The sequence below is a fragment of the Lactuca serriola genome, chromosome 9, assembly GCF_051521515.1.
Source record: "Lactuca serriola cultivar US96UC23 chromosome 9, Lser_US96UC23_V15, whole genome shotgun sequence".
Classification (NCBI taxonomy): Eukaryota; Viridiplantae; Streptophyta; class Magnoliopsida; order Asterales; family Asteraceae; genus Lactuca; species Lactuca serriola.
Window position 1 is genome coordinate 110,781,171 of NC_136416.1, and position 21,734 is coordinate 110,802,904.

Here is a 21,734-nt window from a genome sequence, read left to right on the forward strand (position 1 = left end):
TCAGATTCGGCTGATCCATGAGGTACCTCAAACTCTTTTGGTCTGTGTAGATGGTACATCGAACCCCGTAGAGGTAATGTCGCCAAATCTTGAGGGCAAAAACCACCGCCCCCAACTCCAAATCATGCGTCGGGTAGTTCACCTCGTGAGGCTTGAGTTGCCTCGAAGCGTAGGCAATGACATGCCCCCTCTGCATCAGTACTGCGCCCAACCCAGAAATGGATGCATCACAATAAACCACAAAATCCTCCACGCCCTCTGGCAGGGCTAAGATCGGCGCCTCGCACAGTCTCTGTCTCAGCGTCTCAAATGCAGCCTGCTGCTCGGGTCCCCACCGAAAGATCATGGCTTTCTTCGTCAGCCGCGTCAGGGGTACGACTATCTTGGAGAAATCCTGGATAAATCTCTGATAGTAGCCTGCCAATCCCATGAAACTCCGAATCTCAGATGGAGACTTCGGAACCTCCTATCTAATCACGGCCTCGACCTTGGCCAGATCGACCAGAATCCCGTTCTGGTTGACGAGGTGTCCAAGAAATTGCACCTCGCGCAACCAAAACTCACACTTGGAGAACTTGGCATACAAGCTCTCCCTCCTCAGGGTCTCCAACACCTCTCTCAGATGCTCCTCATGTTCCTCCCGAGTCTTGGAATAAACCAAGATATCATCGATAAAGACTATCACAGACCGATCCAGCATCGGTCTGCATACGCGGTTTATGAGGTCCATGAACGCGGCAGGAGCATTGGTGAGCCCAAACGGCATCACCACGAACTCATAATGGCCATAACGCGTCCGAAATGCGGTCTTCTGCATATCTTCCTCCCTGACCCTCATCTGATGATAACCCGAACGCAAATCAATCTTGGAGAACCAAGATGCTCCCTGAAGCTGGTCAAAGAGGTCATCAATCCTCGGAAGCGGGTAACGGTTCTTCACCGTTACCTTATTCAGCTCCCGATAATCTATACACATCCGATGCGACCCGTCCTTCTTCTTCACAAACAGAATCGGGGCTCCCCAGGATGAACTGCTCGGACGAATAAATCCCTTGTCTAGCAGCTCCTGCAGCTGCGTAGACAACTCCTGCATCTCGGGAGGAGCCAACCGATACGGTGCCTTGGCTATCGGAGCCGCACCAGGAACAAGGTCAATCCTGAACTCCACCTGCCGCTCCGGAGGTAACCCAGGAAGCTCCTCCGGGAAAACATTTGCAAAGTCTCGGACCACCGGAACCTCGCTCACTGTCGCCTTACCCGCCTCCCGGGTATCCATCACATACGCGACATACCCTGCGCATCTCTGCTGAAGGTAGCGCCTAGCCATCACTGCTGAACATACAGTGGGTCCACACTGAGGCCTCTCACCATGAATCACTAACTCTCCCCCGCTTGGGGTCCTGACCCGCACTAGCTGCTGCGCGCAATCTATCACCGCCCCATTAGGGCACAGCCAATCCATGCCTATAATCAACTTGTTCCCATGCAACGGAATGGGAACCAAATCTACCAAATAGCGCTCCTCGAACATACGCAGCACGCAATCTCAAAATACCATCGATGCTCGCACCGTTCGATCATCAGCAATCTCCACCTCCAAAGGGCAATCTAACTCGCCTGATGACTCATGAAACTTCTTGCTAAGCGCAAGGGAAACGAATGATCGGGATGCACCCGAATCAAATAACACCTGAACTGGGAGGCCGTTCACATGGAACGATACTAATGCATACATATACATACAGAGCACATATCAATAACATAACATCATAAAAATAAGATAGAGGGAAAGAATCATACCCGTCACCACATCGGGTGCGGCGCGTGCCTCCTCGGTAGTCAGCTGAAATGCTCGGCTCCTCACCACTGGAGCCTCTGTCTTGCCCTGTCGGCCATCCGTGATCCGCAGGGTCGCTGGAGCTGGCGCCTTCACCGGCGCTGAGACTGTCAACTGGGGGCAATTGGCCTTCTTGTGGCCCCTCTGGTTGCAGTGGAAGCACAACAACTCTGATGTCTGAATGACTGCTGCCGGAGCAGTGCAATCCCTGCTGATGTGCCCAGTCTTGCCGCACTTGTAGCAGCCTGATGATCCCATCCTGCACGCCCCCTCGTGCGGCCTGCCGCATTTCCTGCAGCGGCTCGGTCCTGACTGGCCTTTTGGCCTACCATCTGATCCCTTGGGCTTCTTCCCCGAAGCCCCTCCTGCCTGACCCTCCTCTAATTTCCGTTTCCGGATGTGCTCCAAATCTATCTCCCTCTCCCTTGCCCTGGCAATCATAGAGTCCAAGGTAGGGCAAGCTGAAAAGCTAACATGCTCCCGAATGTCAGCTCGTAGCATATCATGATAACGAGTCCTCCTCATGTCCTCGTCACCAGCATACTGGGGCACCAACAAAGCCCTCTCCCGGAACTTGGCGGTGATCTCCACCATAGTCTCCTTCGTCTGCCTCATGTCTAGAAACTCCCTGGCCAACTGTTGAAGCTCGACAGCCGGTGCAAACTCTGCCCTGAACCTGGTCACAAAGTCCGACCAGGTCATCGCCTCGATAACTGAGGCTCCCAACGAGTCACCCACTGACTCCCACCAATCCCGGGCTCGGTCCCATAAACATCCTGCTGCATACCTCACCTTCGACCCCTCGGGGCAGAAGCTAGTCAACTGGGCAGACTCGATGTCTGCAATCCATCGCCTGGCAGCAATGGGGTCTTTCACCCCATGGAAATCCGGCGCACCACTGCCCCTGAAGTCCTTGAAGGACAGTGTGCGAGATCCTGACTGGCTAGATGCCAAATCACTCTTGAATGCCCGCAGGCGATCCTTCATCAACTCCATGATCCCTTCCTTGATCGACCCAAAGAGGATGGGGGTCGACTCAAGGCTGCCCCTGGTGATCTATGACGCGATGAACTCGTGTAGTCCCTCATCTACCGACTCAGAACTTGATCCCGAACCTGACCCCATCTTGAACCGCCATCTACCGGCCTCGATCGAAGTACCACCATTCTGCAATACATCACAACAATAATTAGTGATACTGATACTTCCTGAGGGATCACCACTACTTACAAGTTCCCTGGTCTTATCTTGGCCTTCCTTGGTTCGGGTACGGATCCTCTGCTTTCAGTAGTACGGGCCCATACTACCTTCCACATCTATCCGTACCTTCTTCAAGGAATGCCTCGACTCCACCAGATCCCTTTCACTACTGCTGATCACTGCTATACTCATCCTAGGCTTGCCCTAGGGAAATCTCTAATTCCACTCTAACCAGTCCTCAGCTGCTGCAGGCCTCCTTGTAATGCCAATTAGCCATTACCCGAATACCATCACATGTGACGAGGCTCAGATAATCCTTCGAGTACCCGACTCGTCCCTACAACGGTTGGACTCAAACAAGAGCTGTGCAATAGGATCAAATCCGGCACTCTAAGATTATTCAACCCTGATCACATGTGACGTGACGCATTCGCCAAATGGCTAACACCCATTATTCAGAGTCCCGCGTAGCACGAAGCAAGCAACATTTAGATAAGGGTAACAATCTCAATTAACTCTATCTACTTTTAGGAACTGAGCTAGCATTTAGTGCTAAGCTCATACTACCAGGCTTAACCTAATCAGGCTATCCTACTTACTGTCTACTCAATATCTAGCATGCAATTCTCATACAACTGAAACACATAAAGCAGGCACATAAGGCATCACTCCTAGATCCTTAGTCCTATTCTAGCATGCTGTTCTACAAAAGCAGGTAAACATAACATAAATTCGTATGGGTACTTTGGGGAATACTTACTTGAGCTCGGCCGGTCGCGCACATCGCACACTTCGTTCTTTCTCGAAACTCCTTTCTCAATTTTTAGAAAACATTTTCTTTTAGAAAATCTTTTAATCCCTCGATTTGAGTTCAGACACTCCCGAAGGTGTGTCCGAATCCCTCAAACCAGGGCTCTGATACCAACTTGTAAGTACCCAAATTTCACGTCCAAAAATTTCGTTTTAAAAACATTACTTTGGAAAAACATTAATAGTTTAAAACATTGTTTGATCAAACTATAACAAAACGTAAGCCATGTCTACAAGTCAAATCATACAATCATCAAAATATCAGAGTATAAATCCCAGTGAAGCTCGTAAATGCGGAAACCGGAGAGTGTGTGTGTGACATGCTGCTACCGCGCCGACTCCTTTCCCCTAGCTGAGGAGGTACCTGAAACCAAAACTGAAAACTGTAAGCACAAAGCTTAGTGAGTTCCCCCAACGTAGCACATACCATACAAACAAATAATACGCATACTGCCAGGCTATTCTAGGGTGCCTGACTACCCGGTACGGCCATTCTGGGGTGCCGACTACCCGTGTCAAGCCATTCTGGGGTGCTGACTACCCATGTCAAGCCATTCTGGGGTGCTGACTACCCATGTCAAGCCATTCTGGGGTGCTGACTACCCATCGGTCCTAACAACCGATCCTCGGGGACTAGTCCCCTCCTACTACCACTATCACATATAACATAACAGGCTAGCATGCAAACATATCATCACGTACTGTCAGACATTTCTGGGGTGTCTGACTACCCTCCGGTCCTAACAACCGAACTCTACTATTATCACATACAACATATCATGCTAGCATATGACATATCAGATAGTAGCAACCTAGATGATATCACAAAGACAATCATCTAACATACGACTCCTGCTGGTGGGCCGGCATTGTGGCCGTAGACCCACCATTACTGGAAGGTAACTCACCTCGAAGTAGCTGCTGAACTGAGCGGGAACTGACTGTCTACTGCTGCTGCTCCAGAAATCCTCCAGCTGCAATTCCCACAACATACTCAATCAAACACTACTAACTGTCCTTTGGGTAAAATGACCATCTTACCCCTGATTATGACCTAAGTCAAATCAAAGTCAACTTTCAGTTGACCCGACTCGCCGAGTTGGCTTTCCAACTCGCCGAGTCCCTACCCAAACGTTTGCCCTGAATCCCGATCCTACTCGTCGAGTTAGGCGACGACTCGACGAGTTCTCCTTCTTAACAGATACTCAAGTCCTTCATCCTACTCGCCGAGTTGTATGAACAACTCGTCGAGTTCATCATCATCCGATGAACACTTATGCTAAGACTCGTCGAGTTGTATGAACAACTTCGCCGAGTCTGTTCTTGATCTAAGGAGATTGCCTTGAACTCGCCGAGTCAGGGCATTGACTCGCCGAGTACCTCCATGGATGAGTTCAGCTTCCGATTCACTGAGTCACACCCTGTGACTCACTGCTAACTCGACACTACGAAAAGGGGACAAACTCGCAGACTCGCGAGCAGACTCGCCGAGTCATATGAACGACTCGTCGAGTCGTTGCCATGCACCCACTAAATACACAGATTTGCTCGATTCCAGTCCATACCATTCACAGATCTGGACTTCTAGGACACGAATCACATGTAAAGTTTCCAACTTTACGTGTGGATATTCACCAATATGGATTTTAGGGTTCAAAATGTCTCAAAAGGGTAGATCTAGGGTTAACAAGCAACATGGGGCCATAAAGCTAACAGATCTGAGCTCCTGGAGCTCAATCTTGCCTAGATCCAGAGGCCAAACATCTTATTACGACATATAATGCACATACAAGCTTGGGGATTTGTCCAAGAAAGACCTAAATGAAGTACTAAGCATAGAATCATGGGGAAAACGGGTTATACCTCAAAGGAACTGCTGGAAGAACACAAAAATGTCTGGATGGCTTCCTTTCTTCTGGATCTACTTCCTTCCTCCTTCAAAACCTTCAAAAACACACACAATAGCCTCAAACTCTCAAGGAACAAGCAAAGAACGAGGGTTGGGAGCTCTGGGGGGTGAATGGGGGTTGTCCTGGGGCGGATAGGCTGCTTAAATAGGGTGCAAACCCCTGAAACTTAGGGTTTCATCCAACAACGGTGACTCGCCGAGTCCAAAATATGGACTCGCCGAGTCGCCAACTTAAACATGTCCCGGGTCCCGACCTGACTCGGTGAGTCTGACCTATGACTCGCCGAGTCCATGGCAAAAAGAAAGAGAATACTCAAATAAGATTTACATACCAGGAACCTGGTGCTACAGATGACATGGCAAACAACGGGTGGTGACACATGTCAAAATCTAGGTAGTGTGTTAGGTGCGCGATGCAATCTGTCGAGGCGCGCATCTTCACAAATGAATTTATGTTTTCTCAAAAATTGCATAACTGCTCCGTTCGTGCTCTGTTTTCGACACACTTTATATCGACGCGTAGCTATCGACAAGATCTACAACTTGTTTAGACTCTGTCGGCTAGTTTTGACTTTATTTTTAAAGTTATATTTGTACATGCTTAGACTGTTAAAATCCATGTAAAAATCATAACTCTCTCATACGATATCCATTCGTGACTGTCTTTATATTGACTGATAGGTATGGACGAGATCTTCGACTCTCGTTTAGATTATTTTTCCTAACAATCAATCGATATTAATTTAAGTTTCTGTGTTTCACACTGGTATGCTGAAGCTTCTAAAAATCATAACTCCTCATACAAAGTCATATTTGGGTGTTCTAACTATGTGTGCTATCGTTTTTACAATTACTACGACTTTAGTTTAGATTAATAAGGTTAATAAGTAATGTATCTCCCAAATGAATTTATAATAATCGTTTTATATTACAATCTAAAGTAATGGTAAAAATGGGGTGTTACAACTCTCCCCCACTTACAAGTATTTCGTCCCTGAAATCTAACTAAATAAATCTGGGTAGTTGTTGCTCATCTCTTCTTCCAGCTCCCAGGTCCATTCCGATCCTTTTCGGCGACACCACTGGACTTTCACCAGACTGATTACCTTATTGCGTAAGGTCTTTGTTTTCTTATCTAGTGTAACATCCCAAAAATCATGACATAATTTTTTTTTAGTTTAATAAATCCTTAATACAAATTGTTTCCATAAAACCAAAGTAACCAATATTCAGCAAAACATCATTAAACCAGAGTAATTCACAAAATGCAGAAACATGTGGTGTGTGACCTACAATCATCCTGAGCTCTTCCATTTGAAAACCAGATTACCTGAAACATAAACTAAAAATCATAGGCACAAAGCTTAGTGAGTTCCTTGAAATACCATACTACATACAACCACAGATTATCATGCACCTACATATAGTTGCCATGGGCTCCCCCATGGTCTTTATCAATGATGTCATGGGTTCCCCCATGGTCTTTACCTGGAATGCCATGGGATTTCCCCTATTGTCTGACATCTAATTGCCATGGGCTCCCCCTGGGTCTTCCATGCAAGTATCACAGAGACAACTAGCATACCACATAACACGTAATGAGCCGGCATTGGTGCCTTTGACCCATGGATATAGTAAGAAGACTCACCTCGAATGTAGACGTTCACTGAAATAAATCCCTAGCTGTTTCCCTGACGACACCCTCGAGCTATCAGATCAAAATAACACTAGAGAATTCTTTCAGTGAGCTTCAGTAGTGCGAGGTGAGTCTCCTCACTGAGTTTAGCGGGTCGGAAGGCACCAATGCCGACCCATGGTTATTATGTTAGGATGTCAGTTGTCTGCGTGACTCTTGCATGTGTATGTATTGATTTGTATGTGGGCGGGGCCTGATGATTGTGCAGTATGCTACTATCTTTGTGATTTTCACATGTGTTTGAATGTTATATGATTATATGCTATATATGTCTAGTGGGTGGGGCCCGTTATGCAAGTGTGGGTGGGGCCCGTATCTCATCGTTATGCGAGTGTGAGCGGGGCCCGTATCTCATTGTTATGTGAGCATGGGTGAGGCACGTATCTCATTTTGGCAGGGCCGTTATGCGAGTATGGGCGGGGCCCGTATCTCATCAATATGAGAGTGTGGGCGGGGCCCGTATCTCATTGTTATGCGAGTGTGGGTGGGGCCCGTATCTCATTTGGGTGGGCCCCATTATGCGAGTGTGGGCGGGGCTCGTATCTCATTGGGTGGGGCCCGTTATTCGAGTGTGGGCGGGGCCCGTATCTCATTTGGGCGGGGCCCGTTATGTAATGTGTATGGTAAGAGGTATCTTGGGGAACTCACTAAGCTTTGTGCTTACGATTTTTAGTTTCTGTTTCAGGTACCTTGGTTTTCAAATGGAAGAGCTCAGGATGATTGCAAAGCACACACCATATGTTTCCGCATTATTTGATTTACTCTGATTACCTTGGTTTTATGTAAATGATATGTATTAACGATTTATTAATCTAAAAACGAAAAATTTATGTTGTCATCAGTAGGACGTTACAAGATGGTATCAGAGCCTTGGTTTGAGGGATTCAGGCACACTTTCGGGTGTGTCTGAACTCAAACTGAGGATTTGATAAAGTTTTTCAAAAATAAATATATTTTAGAAAAGGGATTTTTCTAAAAGAAGAAAGGATGTGGTGCATGCAATCAGCCGAGCTCAAGTAAGTTTTCCCAAAATACCCATACATGTTATTTGTTATGCTTTTATCTGTGAATCTGTGGAATTGCATGCTAGTTAGGGCTAAGGATCTTCTTAGTTTTTGCATGCTAGAATGCTAGGAGAGATGCCTTTGTATACCTATTGTATGAGCTTGTAGACTTGCATGTTAGTTCTTATTAGCTAGTGATAGGTTGGCCTGATATGTGATGTCTGGTAGCATAGGAAGCATTAGATATTGGATTGGGCGTGATTTGTATGCGTAAGGCAATCAGTAGCGAGAGTATGAGCTCCTAGTATGAGTTGTAGTATGTGGGATTGGAGTGATACTGCACGAATGTTGCTTGCTTTGTGCTTTGTGGAACTCATAAGTGATGTGAGTTAGTTATTTAGTGAATATGTCAAGTCACATGTGGCAAAGGTTGGATAATCTCAGAGTGATGGATTTGACCCTATTGCGCAACTCTTATTTGAGTCTAACCGTTGTTGGGATGAGTCTATTACTCGAAGGGTTATCTAAGACCTGTTGCATGTGATTGTGTTTATAATGTAGCTAACTGACATTATGAAGAGTTCTTCAGCAGCTGATGGCAGGGTGAGGTCGGGAATCTAGGAAAACCTAGGGATTGCTTCAGTATTTTTGTTATGCGGGTTAGCAAGTGCTGGTGTATGGAATTGAGAAGGTGGTTTAGGGGATTCAGGAGGATTCTTGAGGAAGGTATGGATAGGTATGGAAGGTAGTATTGGGCCCGTACTACTAAAAGCACATGATCTATACTCGAATCAGGGAGAGTCTTGGAGAATCTAAGAAGCCTTTTGGATGAGGATTTATATTCGGATATCCTGCATGTTGTTTCGGTATGGTGTGGACCACTCAGGAATGGGGTTCAGATTCTTGTTTCGGCTTATCAATGGGTATTGAACCGATCGATGCACAATCGTGGGAGTTCATCTCATGGGAGATTACTCGCAGTGTTTCGGATTGGACCTTGGTGATATCTGGTTAAGCCAATGAAGGGAATTTTGGAATTCTTGGATTGTCATCTCGGGGCCTTTCGGGCCAATTTTATAGCAGGGTAGTTGGGGGCTCATTTAGAGCCCAAAGCGTGTGGATCTCTATAATCCTCCAGGAAGGAGGATCTTGTTGTTAGTTATTGCCATTTGGGATCGGAAAGGGAATTATGTACCATGTCCTCAGGATGGTCAGGGTAACTCGGGAGGAGGTCAGGATTCCTTCAGATGTTTTGTGGGTATGTCATCTTCTGTTTTTTTTCTGGGTTGTTATCGGGAGTTGGTATTGCTTTGGATTATGCTTGGGTTGGATAAGTTATATCTCGGGTTGACTCTATGATATTTTCTAGGTTATTGAGGGTCGTTATATGCCATTCTGTATATTGCGAGTCTTCGATGAATCTTCAAGTGGGTCGTATCTTTTTGAGTGGGTTCAGCATGTCCCGTTGTTGTTCCGAGTCTTCGACGGGATCAATTCAGGAGTATTTCTTGGAGGACCTATGGTCAGGGTGATCGGGTTAGTTCTCTAGTGAAGTCAGGGTTCAGGGGTTTTATCATCTTTTCTGGTAAGATCGACAATTGTATATAAAAGAACTTGTGAGTTTAAGCACTACCGTTTCTAGGAGAGGAGCGGTAGCAGGTAGACGGTAATGACAGATGCATGAGTTGATTGGTCATCAGAAGTGCACAGGGAGTTTTATATCTGCATGGGTTGCAGTTGGTTGGAGTTTAGTAATTCTTTGAGGATGGAAATTGGAGTGGATATTCGTCAGAGCATGGCAAGGGTTATGGTACTTAGTCGCCAGCATAAGAACTCAAGGAATTGGTATGGTATCATGGGAGGTGATTCAGATCATCAGACTAGTTAAGGTCTCAAGAGTATTCTTCCAGATCCCAAGAGTTGGGCAGTCGTTGAGATTGGCTAGTAATGGAACGCTAGTTTTGGTAAGCACATGTCATAGGCGATTCATGCTATATGAGGTTTGATGGGTTAGGAATCCATCAGATTTATGGGATGAAGGAGCTTCGTCGAATCTAAGTGGGGGAGAATCGATCATAATTCCAGGAGTTGGATCGGGTGTGGAACTAGGGCAAATTTCACATCCTGGTCAGAAAGAGAGACGACCCAAGTGGCCGTTTAGATTAGGGATGTGTAAGTGGGAGTTTAGGGAACTCCCAACAGCTGGTCGACATCTTTTTGTTATGCATAACAGGTCGGTGGAAGGATCCAGGTCGAGGGTTGTGTTAGAGCCTCGCCGCTTGTTTTAGTCTGATGAAGGCTTTAGGGTTCGAAGCATGACTTGAACACCTGATTGATTTTAGTCGAATGCGGGTTCGATTCAGGATATTTGGGGTTGAGAAGGTTTGGTTGTGATGAAACCTAGGGTGATAATCATGGTTGGTTAGAATTTTTGTGAGAATGTGATGGGATCATAACCTTCATCAGTTGAGGGTATCCTATCTGGAGATGGTCACAAGCTTAGAGGGGATCAGTTCACGTCGTAGGCACAACTGTAACGCCCCGTATCTGGTATGTTGCTTTCGTGGCAATTATTTAGAAGTTTTATTGAGGGACTCGGAGAGTCTATGGCCTGACTCGTCGAGTAGGGTCGAGTTTTCGTGCACGTGTTAGTTGGCGACTCGGCGAGTCCATATTCGGGACTCGGCGAGTCTGCCTGCCTGGAAGAAACCCTAAATCCCCGGGTTGCTCACTATTTAAGCAATGCTATGTGCCCCAAACTCGCCTCCTTCACCCTCAGAGAGCTGTGAGAAAATCCTAATCCATTCCTTATTGTTTTAAGTGCTTTTGTGTGGATTTTGAAGGCTTGAAGAAGAAGAAGAAGAAAGGAGCAAAGAGAAGAGGTGTAGAGCAAAGATCCAAGGGCAAATCAGAGTTCATTGAGGTATTTCTAGGATTCCTTCTGTTTTATGCTTTAGACCTCCATTAGAACTCTTCTAGGGCTAGTTTGATGCATTTTCTAAGCCCTATAGTTGTATGGATGCCTTAATAGGACGAAACATCCCTAGGTCTGTTCATTTAGGAGTTGTAGAGCCCAGATCTGTTGCCTTTTTGGAGATGCTTTGCATAAGAACCCTAGATCTAGCCTTTATTATGCTTTTTGAGCCTTATTATCTTCTTGGTCTCTATTGGGCATGTAAAGATAGAATCTTTACGTGCTAATCGAGTTAAGGAAGCCCAGATCTATAAGTTTCAGACGCTGGATTCAAGTAGAATCGAGTTTAGAGTAGCTGCATGGATGTGACTCGGCGAGTCGGAAGAACGACTCGGCGAGTCAAGTCGCGAGTCCCGTTTTTCCCTTTTTGAGTGATGTCGAGTGGAAGCCTGTGAGTAGTAGAGTGGACTCAGTGAGTTGGAGGACAGACTCAGTAATGGAGGGACTCGACGAGTTGTTCATACAACTCGGCGAGTCCAAGGAAATCTTCTTAGCTCAAGAACAACTCGTCGAGTTGTTCATATGACTCGGCGAGTCGGATGAAGATTGTCTGAGTTCTTGGATCGAGAGGGTACTCGTCGAGTCGATGCCATACTCGACGAGTAGCCACGAGTAGGGTTGAGAAGTGAGACTAGAGACTCGGCGAGTTGGCGGCCCAACTCGGCGAGTCAGGTCAACTGTGGGTTGACTTTGACAGAGAGAGTTGACTTTGACCAAGGGTAAAAGATTCATTTTACCCAGTGCAGTGTTTAGCATTTGATTGAGTGTGTTTATGGACTTGTAGCCGGGGAGATACCGGAGCAGCAGCAGTTAGCTTCCAGAGCCATTCACACAGCAGCCAGTTCACGAGGTGAGTTTCCTTTCAGTAGGAACGGGTCTACGGCCACAATGCCGGCCCGTTTAGTTAGCAGTAGTCCCAGACTTTAGTCTGATGCAGAAGTTAGAGTGCTTGATGTCTTTGTGATTCAAGCATGTTTGTGTTATGTGTTCCGGACTCTGTTCTGATGCAGCATGCAGTATATGTGTTTATATTAGTTGATATGTGTTATGCTATGCCATGATCAGCCAGTTCCAGACTTCGGTCCGATGCAGGGGACAAGGTCCCAGTTAGTTCCGGACTTCGGTCCGATGCAGTTAGTTCCGGACTCCGGTCCGATGCAGGGGACAAGGTCCCAGTCAGTTCCGGACTTCGGTCCGATGCAGCTAGTTCCAGATTTCGGTTTGATGCAGTGGGCAAGGCCCAGTATGTGCTTTATACGTATTGTATGGTGTGTGGTAGTTTGGGGGAGCTCACTAAGCTTCGTGCTTACAGTTTGAGTTTTGGTTTCAGGTACTTCCGCAAGCAAAGGGAAGAGCTCGGGATGATGGCATCGCACACACCACAGCTTCAGTTTTTGTCCTGGGAGTTGATTTCATTAGTTGATTTGTTTGGATACAGTTCTGATACAGTTTTCTTTCTCTCAGTATTTTATCATGGTTTTTGAAACACGCGACGTATGATGTTGTTATGAGATACTTGGTTTCATGTTTTGTTATGATAAAAATTGAAATTTTTGGGTCGTATTTTTGGGTTGTTTCAAGTTGGTATCAGAGCCTTGGTTTGAGGGATTCGGATGCACCTCCAGGTGCATCTGAACTCAAACTAGGGGAAAGATAAAATGATTTTCAAAAAGAAAAATGTTTTCAAATGAAATTTTGAAAGGCACTTAGAAAGAAAAGAATTTTTAAACAAGATAAGGGTGTGGTGGATGCGATCAGCCGAGCTCAAGTAAGTACTCCCAAATTACCAATACAAGTTTTATTATTATGATTAATTGTTCCAGTTTTAGTAGAACAGCATGCTAGTATAGGACTAAGGATCTAGGAGGATGCCTTATGTGCCTGCTATATGTGTTACAACTTTATGAGAATTGCATGCTAGTATTGAGTAGACAGCAGTAGGGTAGCCTGTTTAGGTTATGCCTGGTAGCGCGAGCTTAAGCATTGTATGCTAGAGTAGCTTCTCGTTATGAGAATAGTTTTGCTTGAGTATGTCTCCGTTATCCGAATGCTGCTTGCTTTGTGCTTGTGGGACTCTGAGTGGGGGAGTTAGCCATTAGGTGAATACGTCACATCACATGTGAGCAGGGTTGAATAATCTCAGAGTGCTGGAATTGGCCCTATTGTGCAGCTCTTGTCTGAGTCCAACCGTTGTAGGGACGAGTCTTTTACTCGAAGGATTATCCGAGCCTCATTGCATGTGATGGTATTCAGGTGGTGGCTAACTAGCATTACAAGGAGGCCTTCAGCAGCTGAGGACTGGTTTGAGTGGAGTCAGAGATTTCCCTAGGGCAAGCCTAGGATGAGAGTAGCAGAGATCAGTAGTAGTAGAAATGACTTGGTGGAGTCAAGGCAGTTCTTGAGGAAAGTACAGATAGATGTGGAAGGTAGTATGGGCCCGTACTACTGAAAGCAGAGGATCCGTACTCGAATCAAGGAAGGCCGAGACAAGACCAGGAAACTAGTGGTAGTATCAATGATCCCTTGAGATATTTCAGTTTTCTGATGTTGCTATGTTGTGTTTCAGAATGGTGGTTTTGCGTTCGAGGACAGCGGCCGGCAGTGGAGGTGCCGGGGAGGGATCAGGATCAGGCTCGGGGGACGAGCGCATGGATGAGCAGACCAGAGAGTTTCTTTCTTCAGAGATTACTCGTATCATTTTAGAGCAGACTCCTATGATCTTCGGTTCGATCAAGGAGGGTATCCTAGAGCTGATGGATGAGAGACTGGGCACCTTCCGTGCCGAGGTAGCGACCATGATAGGGTCGCATACACTTACATTCAGGGAGTTTAGGGCATGTGGAGCTCCAGACTATCATGGGGCGCGGGACCCCATAGCGAGTACTAGATGGTTGGCGGATGTGGCCAACGCGTTCCGCACTAGCAGGTGTCCCGAAGGGGGACAAGGTCAGATTGGCGTCCTGTCTTCTGAAGGACAGGGCACGGGATTGGTGGGAGGAGGTCGGACATACCATTGGAGATGATGCAGCGTTGGATGCCATGGCCTGGGCTGATTTCTCTACCAGGTTCAGGGCGGAGTTTGCACCAGTTATTGAGGTGAAACAGTTAGCCAGAGAGTTTCAGGACCTCACCCAGACTACAGAGACCGTGGCGGAGATCATCGCCAAGTTCAGGGAGAGGGCTCTTCTTGTTCCTCAGTATGCGGCCGATGAGGAAATGAAGAAGGCCCGTTATCATGAGATGTTGCGGAGCGATATCCGTCAGTTTGTGAGCCGGTCCAGCTGTAAAACGTTGGATGACATGATTGCTAGGGCTCGGGAGAGAGAGATTGATCTCGAGATGGAGAAGAAGAGGAAGCCGGAGGCGGTTTCGGGTACAGGCAGTTCGGACAAAAAGCCCAAGGTTTCTGATCACAGGTCCAGGAGTCAGCAGAGCCACGGTCGATGTGGCAAGTGTGGGAGATTGCATGAGGGGGAGATGGATTGTCCACTAGAGGTTGAGATAGCAGATGACAGGACCGTGAGGGTCGCCAGAGTGCATAGAGGATGTTCTCTTCAGTTGTTTGACGAGCAGTTTTCGGTGGACCTGGTTCCTATTCCCCTGCGAGGGAATAAGGTTATTGTGGGAATGGATTGGCTAAGCCCCAATGGGGCGGTGATTGATTGTGAGCTTCAGCTAGTGAGGGTTCGCACTCCCAGTGGGGGAGTGTTAGTGATTCAGGGTGAGAGGCCACAGCGCGGACCGACCTTTTGTTCCGTCGCAAGGGCGAGGCGCTATTTTCAGCAGGGTTGCGCTGGTTATGTAGCTTATGTCTTGGATGCCCGGGAGAAGGGCAAGACGACAGTTGATGATGTTCCGATAGTGCGAGACTTCCCGGATGTATTTCCCGAGGATTTACCGGGAATACCTCCTAAGAGGCAGGTTGAGTTTGGGATCAACCTGATTCCTGGTGCGGCTCCGATAGCCAAGGCACCGTATCGCCTAGCTCCCCCTGAGATGCAGGAGTTGTCTACGTAGCTGCAGGAGCTGCTAGACAAGGGTTTCATTCGGCCGAGCAGTTCGCCTTGGGGAGCGCCGATCCTGTTTGTGAGGAAGAAGGATGGGTCGCATCGTATGTGTATTGATTACCGGGAGTTGAATAAGGTCACGGTAAAGAACCGTTACCCACTTCCGAGGATAGATGATTTGTTTGACCAGCTTCAGGGAGCGTCTTGGTTCTCCAAGATCGATCTACGCTCCGGGTATCATCAGATGCGAGTTAGGGATGAGGATGTGCAGAAGACTGCTTTCAGGACCAGGTATGGTCATTATGAGTTTGTGGTGATGCCATTTGGGCTCACCAATGCCCCAACCGCGTTCATGGATCTCATGAATCGCGTGTGTAGGCCGATGCTGGATCGGTCAGTGATAGTATTCATAGATGATATCTTGGTATATTCCAAGACGCAGGAGCAGCACGAGAAGCACCTGAGGGAGGTGCTAGAAGTTTTGAGGAGGGAAAAACTTTTCGCAAAGTTCTCAAAGTGTGAGTTCTGGTTGCGCGAGGTGCAGTTCCTTGGTCACCTCGTCAACCAGAAGGGTATTTTGGTGGATCCGGCCAAGATAGAGGCCGTGATGCAGTGGGAGGTCCCGAAGTCTCCATCTGAGATTCGGAGCTTCCTAGGGTTGGCAGGGTATTACCGGAGATTCATTCAGGATTTATGCAAGATAGCAGTGCCGCTCACCCGACTGACCAAGAAGTCGGTGGTATTTCGTTGGGGGCCCGAGCAGCAGGCAGCGTTCGAGACCCTCAGGCAGAGATTGTGCGAGGCTCTGATCCTTACCTTGCCAGAGGGAGTAGAGGACTTCGTAGTCTACTGTGATGCCTCAATCACAGGTATGGGAGCAGTGTTGATGCAGCGAGGCCATGTGATAGCTTACGCTTCGAGGCAGTTGAAGCCTCACGAGGCTAACTATCCTACCCATGATTTAGAGCTGGGGGCGGTTGTGTTTGCCCTCAAGATTTGGAGGCATTATCTTTATGGGGTCCGTTGTACTATCTACATGGATCACAAGAGTTTGAGGTACCTTATGGATCAGCCGAGTCTGAACATGAGGCAGAGGAGGTGGTTGGATGTGCTGAAGGATTATGATTGTGAGATCCTTTACCATCCAGGGAAGGCCAACGTGGTGGCCGACGCCCTAAGCCGCAAAGTGTCAGCAGCCCCTATCAGAGATTTGTGTTTGAGGATGACAGTGATTACTCTGTTGTTGGAACGGATCAGGGAGGCTCAGGTTGAGGGCCTAAAGGAGGAGAGGCAGAAGTGTGAGAGGATAGTGGGTCGAGTATCTTCGTTTGATTATGACAGTCGGGGATTGCTGACACTTCATGGGAGAGTGTGGGTACCGTACTGGGGTGGGGTACGGCAGGTGTTGATGGATGAGGCTCATAAGTCTCGATTTTCTATCCACCCAGGGGCGACGAAGATGTATAGAGATCTTCGACCCGATTATTGGTGGCCCTGCATGAAGCGGGATGTCGCTTGGTATGTTGAGAGGTGCCTAACTTGCAGGAAGGTCAAGGCGGAGCACCAGAGGCCTCACGGCAAGATGCAGCCGTTAGACATTCCCGTGTGGAAATGGGAGGACATCACCATGGATTTTGTCACCAAGCTTCCCAGGACCGCACGAGGAGTAGATTCGATATGGATAGTAGTGGATCGGTTGACGAAGAGTGCTCATTTTATCCCAATCCAGGAGAGTATATCAGCAGAAAAGTTAGCCGATATCTATGTGCGTGAGATCGTGGCACGTCATGGAGTGCCGGTATCGATAGTATCAGACCGAGATGTCCGTTTTACATCCAGATTCTGGAAGCGGTTTCACGACGAGATGGGTACTCGTCTTCATTTCAGCACCACTTTCCACCCTCAGACGGACGGGCAGAGCGAGAGGACGATTCAGACTCTCGAGGACATGCTCAGGGTGTGTGTTCTAGACTTCGGTGGCAGTTGGGATACGTATCTTCCGTTAGCGGAATTTTTGTATAACAACAGTTATCATGCGAGCATTGATCGACCTCCCTTTGAGATGCTTTATGGGAGGAAGTGTAGGACCCCGATTTGTTGGGGCGAGGTCGGTCAGCGAGCCGTTGGGAGCACAAAGGTGGTGCTCAAGACGACGGAGTTGATTCAGCAGGTCCGTAGTAGACTGTAGACTGCGCAGAGTCGGCAGAAGAGCTACGCCGACAGGAGGCGTTCAGACTTGGAATTACGGGTGGGCGATATGGTCCTCCTGAAGGTCTCACCCTGGAAGGGTGTCATCAGGTTTCGAAAGAGGGGCAAGCTGGGCCCTAGGTTCATTGGTCCCTTCAGGGTTTTGGCCCGAGTGGGTCGGGTTGCGTATCGGTTGGATCTTCCTGTAGAGCTTAGCCAGATCCACAACACTTTTCATGTGTCTCAGTTGAGGAAGTGTTTGGTGGATGAGTCAGTAGTTGTTCCCCTAGAGGATATTCAGGTTGATAGCAGCCTGAATTATATTGAGAGGTCGGTCGCGATTCTGGACTGGAAGACAAAGACCTTGAGGAACAAGGCAATTCAGTTAGTGAAGGTGCAGTGGCAGCACCGGAAGGGGTCTGAGTGGACATGGGAGGCTGAGGAAGAAATGAGAGAGCATTACCCGGAGTTATTTGTAGATTCAGCCGCAGCAGACTTCGAGGACGAAGTCTGAGACAAGTAGGGGAGAATTGTAACGCCCCGTACCTGGTATGTTGCTTTCGTGCCAATTATTTAGAAGTTTTATTGAGGGACTCGGCGAGTCTATGGCCTGACTCGTCGAGTAGGGTCGAGTTTTCGTGCACGTGTTAGTTGGCGACTCGGCGAGTCCATATTCGGGACTCGGCGAGTCTGCCTACCTGGAAGAAACCCTAAATCCCCGGGTTGCTCACTATTTAAGCAATGCTATGTGCCCCAAACTCGCCTCCTTCACCCTCAGAGAGCTGTGAGAAAACCCTAATCCATTCCTTATTGTTTTAAGTGCTTTTGTGTGGATTTTGAAGGCTTGAAGAAGAAGAAGAAAGGAGCAAAGAGAAGAGGTGTAGAGCAAAGATCCAAGGGCAAATCAGAGTTCATTGAGGTATTTCTCGGATTCCTTCTATTTTATGCTTTAGACCTCCATTAGAACTCTTCTAGGGCTAGTTTGATGCATTTTCTAAGCCCTATAGTTGTATGGATGCCTTAATAGGACGAAACATCCCTAGATCTGTTCATTTAGGAGTTGTAGAGCCCGGATCTGTTGCCTTTTTGGAGATGCTTTGCATAAGAACCCTAGATCTAGCCTTTATTATGCTTTTTGAGCCTTATTATCTTCTTGGTCGCTATTGGGCACGTAAAGATAGAATCTTTACGTGCTAATCGAGTTAAGGAAGCCCAGATCTATAATTTTCAGACGCTGGATTCAAGCAGAATCGAGTTTAGAGTAGCTGCATGGATGTGACTCGGCGAGTCGGAAGAACGACTCGGCGAGTCAAGTCGCGAGTCCCGTTTTTCCCTTTTTGAGTGATGTCGAGTGGAAGCCTGTGAGTAGTAGAGTGGACTCAGTGAGTTGGAGGACAGACTCAGTAATGGAGGGACTCGAAGAGTTGTTCATACAACTCGGCGAGTCCAAGGAAATCTTCTTAGCTCAAGAACAACTCGTCGAGTTGTTCATATGACTCGGCGAGTCGGATGAAGATTGTCTGAGTTCTTGGATCGATAGGGTACTCGTCGAGTCGATGCCATACTCGACGAGTAGCCACGAGTAGGGTTGAGAAGTGAGACTAGAGACTCGGCGAGTTGGCGGCCCAACTCGGCGAGTCAGGTCAACTGTGGGTTGACTTTGACCGAGAGAGTTGACTTTGACCAAGGGTAAAAGATTCATTTTACCCAGTGCAGTGTTTAGCATTTGATTGAGTGTGTTTATGGACTTGTAGCCGGGGAGATACCGGAGCAGCAACAGTTAGCTTCCAGAGCCATTCACACAGCAGCCAGTTCACGAGGTGAGTTTCCTTTCAGTAGGAACGGGTCTACGGCCACAATGCCGGCCCGTTTAGTTAGCAGTAGTCCCAGACTTTAGTCTGATGCAGAAGTTAGAGTGCTTGATGTCTTTGTGATTCAAGCATGTTTGTGTTATGTGTTCCGGACTCTGTTCCGATGCAGCATGCAATATATGTGTTTATATTAGTTGATATGTGTTATGCTATGCCATGATCAGCCAGTTCCAGACTTCGGTCCGATGCAGGGGACAAGGTCCCAGTTAGTTCCGTACTTCGGTCCGATGCAGTCAGTTTCGGACTTCGGTCCGATGCAGTTAGTTCCGGACTCCGGTCCGATGCAGGGGACAAGGTCCCAGTCAGTTCCGGACTTCGGTCCGATGCAGCTAGTTCCAGATTTCGGTTTGATGCAGTGGGCAAGGCCCAGTATGTGCTTTATACGTATTGTATGGTGTGTGGTAGTTTGGGGGAGCTCACTAAGCTTCGTGCTTACAGTTTGAGTTTTGGTTTCAGGTACTTCCGCAAGCAAAGGGAAGAGCTCGGGATGATGGCATCGCACACACCACAGCTTTAGTTTTTGTCCTGGGAGTTGATTTCATTAGTTGATTTGTTTGGATACAGTTCTGATACAGTTTTCTTTCTCTCAGTATTTTATCATGGTTTTTGAAACACGCGACGTATGATGTTGTTATGAGATACTTGGTTTCATGTTTTGTTATGATAAAAATTGAAATTTTTGGGTTGTTTCAACAACAGACGAGATTGTCGAGGTACGTTTCCCTGTTTTAAATTGAGGACCATTGGGGTCCGAGGTGGAGTTGGGCCTGTGTAACTTTAGATGGGTAGGACCCGTGGGCGAGGCCCGTGTGTTTATGGCAATGCAGGTGGGACCTGGTAGAGACCTTTGGGTCAAGGTATTGGATCTTGGATTTTAGGATCGAGTGTGTGGTTAGTATGTGGTGTAGAAGGATGTTTGGGCTGGGTAGCCTTGTTATCTAGACTCTTAGGAACCTGGTGGTTTGAATAGGTGCGAGACTGGTAGTCTCAACGTTGGTTTGGTAACCTTTATATCTCGGTCTAGCAAGGGTTGTCGTTATCAGAAGGTCTTGGGTGAAATGCAAGTGTAGATCTATGGATCTCAGTTTATGAGTTGAGTATCGGGTTGGTTTTGGTTGAGATCTCAAGTCGAGTATTGCAAGTGTTTTGTGCTGGATTTTCATGTAAGTGGATTGAGGGTTGGGGTATCAATTTGCCGAGGGCATCATTCGAAGGGTTCAAGGGTAATGAATGGATTCAGTTTAATGATGGATGCAACTCTCGTGATTGTGTCTTGGATTGGTTTTATTGGTGAAGGGCATCCAGATAAGCTAGGGCAGTCCTATTGATTTGGAACTTATGTGTGGAGTAGCTTGTTATTCGGAGGAGATGTTAGGTTGCTTGTAGTTGGGATTGGATAATCTCAGATTTGATGATTTGATCATGCTGCGCAACTCTCGTATGAGTCTAACTGTTGTAGGGATGAGTCTCCTACTCAAAGGATTATCCGGGCCCTTGTCAAGTATAAGTGTTCTACAGGGATTAATGATCTGTGATTATGTTTCTCATGGGAATCTCAAGTATCAGAAGTTGAATAGTCAGTTGGGAAATTAAGTGGGATGGATTCAACAATGGTCCAATATGGGTGGTCTGTTAGGGAGTCAAACCATCTCGAGACTTCAGGTCTTAGTTTGAGTAGATATGGTTATTTTGCAAGGGATAATTTTCAGGTAGTGAAAGTATTTGTCCATCTGCAGGTTGGGGAGCCTTGCGAGGGATGGTTTGGTTGCCTTAGGAAGGTTGAGGTATGCTCGAGGTTGTGGTCATGTTGCTCAGGTTGTTTAGCATGTCGGGAATGGTAAGGATTGATTTCGAGGACGAAATATAATTTAAATGGGTGAAAGTTGTAACACCCAGAATCTAGAAGATTAATTTTGGAAATAAATCCCCTTTCCTAGGGACCAACACAGCGAGTTGATGGTGGGAAACTCGACGTGTTGGAGGCTTTTGGGACGCGCGTTTTTATGGACCAACTTGGCGAGTTAATGAAGAGGACTCGACGAGTTGGACGCTGATTAATAAACCCAAATTTTCAGGGTGTTGCACCCTATTTAAAGACCTTAAGTCCCTTGGCTGGCCTCCTTACCAACCTCCTCTGTCTACAAACCCTAAATTCGAGCATTGTCTTCCATTGTTGAGTGTATGGGCTTGGGGAGAGCCTTGAAGGTTCATTTTTGGTTCATGTTGAAGGAGCTAAGGA